We start from the raw sequence: 2359 nt of genomic DNA on the forward strand, positions 1-2359 counted from the left end.
AGGATTCCCAAGGTTAAGGTGTTTTCGTGCTGGAAAATATATCCCGAAAATTCATGGAATTAGAAATTTAAATTGAATTAAAAATTTAAATTAAAAAATAAAAATTAAAATTCGAAATTTAAATTAAAATTGAAATAAAAAAACTTAGAAAAAAACCAAATGAAAAATAAAAAATCAAATAAAAACTGAAAATTAAAATTGAAATTAAAAAACCAAAAAAAATTAAAAATTAAAATTAAAGTAAAAAATAAAAAAATTGAAAATTAAAATAAATACTGAAATTAAAAAATCAAATAAAAATTAAAAATTAAAACTGAAATGGAAAAAAATTTAGAAAATACAAAAAGTTTAAAAATAAAGTTAAAAATAAAAAATAAAATTAAATTGAAAACATTTAAAGAATCAAGTAAAAATTAAAAAAATTTAAAAATTAAAATTGAAATTAAAAAAGTTAAATTAGAAATCAAATGAAAATTGAAAATTAAAATTAAATTAAAAATTAAAATTAGAAAAAAAAAATTAAAATTAAAATTGAAATTAAAATGTTTAAATTAAAAAATCAAATGAAAATTGAAAATTAAATTAAATTAGAAAATTAAATAAGAAAATAAAAAAAATAAAAAATAAAACTAAAATAAAAATGTAAATTAAAAATTAAAATTAAATTAAAAATTTAAATTAGAAAATAAAAAAATTAAAATTAAAACTAAAATAAAAATGTAAATTAAAAATTCAAATAAAAAATAAAAATTAAAACTTAAATTGAAAAAAAAAAATTAATTTAAAAAATCAAATGAAAATTAAAAGTTAAAATTAAAATCAAATAAAAAATTAAATAAGTTTAATTTAATATGTTAAAAATTTAAATTAAATTGAAAATTGAATTAAAAAAATCAGAAAATAAAAAAATTAAAAAACGAAATTAAAGTGAAAAAATTAATTAAATAATCTAATAAAAATTAAAAATTAGAATTAAAATTGTAATTAAAATAAAAACTGAAATTAAAATAAACATGTAATTTAAAAAACTCAAAAATTAAATTAAAAAATCAAATAAAAATCAAAATTAAATTAAAAATTTAAATTAAAAAAGAACAAAAATGAAAAATTAATTTTAAAATTAAACCTAAAATTGAAATAAAAAAAATTAAATTCAAAAACCCACGGAAAAGTCGGGAATTTCCTGGGAAATGCCCAGAATTCCCGGGATTCTTTACCCTGTGCAGGGACTCGCTGAAGATCCTTTGGTTTTCCGTCAATCCGGCGCCGTTCCGACGGTACCGCGCCCACCGGAATGTTCCGCCCGGGAATGGGAATTCCGGGGAGCCTGGAAAAGCCACGGGATGAAAATTTTCATTTTTATTTTTAATTTTCATTCGATTTTTTCGTTACAATTTTTAATTTTAATTTTTTTTTTGAATTTTTTAATTTCAATTTTTAATTTAATTCTAGTTTCAATTTTTAATTGGTATCTGATTTTTTAATTACAATTTTTAAATGAATTTCAATTTTAATTTTCAATTTTTGTCTGATTTTTGAATTTAAATGTTTTCATTTTAATTTTATTTTTTAATTTTCTATTTTTTAATTTAAATTTTTGATTTTTAAATTTTTTCTTTTTTAAGTTTTTAATTTAATTTTAATCTTAACTTTTTAATTTTCATTCGATTTTTTAATTTCAAATTTTTTTTAATTTCGATTTTAGTTTTAATTTTTAATCTTTATTTGATTTTTTATTTTAATTTTGTTTGTTTTAATTTTAGTTTTAATTTTTAATCTTAATTTGTTTTTTTAATTTAATTTTTTAGTTTCAATATTAATTTTAATTTTTTTTTTATTTTCTAATTTTTTAATCGCAATTTTAGTTTTATTTTTTATATTTTTTATTTTCTAATTTTTTATTTGAATTTTAGTTTTAATTTTTAATTTTCATTAAATTTTTTAATTTAATTTTTTCAATTTCAATTTTACTTTTAATTTTTAGTTCTTTATTCTTTAAATTAAACTTTTAATTTAATTTTAATTTTCATTCGATTTTTTAATTTCAATTTTCATTTAATTCTAATTTTAATTTTAATTTTCAATTTTCATTTGATTTTTTAATTTCAATTTTTTCGTTTTAACTTAATTTTTTATTTTTTTTATTTCCTGATTTTTTATTTCAATTTTAGTTTTAATTTTTAACCTTTATTCGATTCTTTAATTCAATTTTTTAAATTTCAATTTTAACTTTAATTTTTAATTTTTTTTAATTTCAATTTTAACTTTAATTTGAATTTTAATTTTTAGTTTTTTCGGGAATATCCAACCCCAGATCCTCCCTAAAATTTGGGAATATCCAATCCCAAATCCATCAAAA

Source organism: Neopelma chrysocephalum, unplaced genomic scaffold, assembly GCF_003984885.1.
Source record: "Neopelma chrysocephalum unplaced genomic scaffold, ASM398488v2 Primary Assembly neopelma1_96742, whole genome shotgun sequence".
NCBI lineage: Eukaryota > Metazoa > Chordata > Aves > Passeriformes > Pipridae > Neopelma > Neopelma chrysocephalum.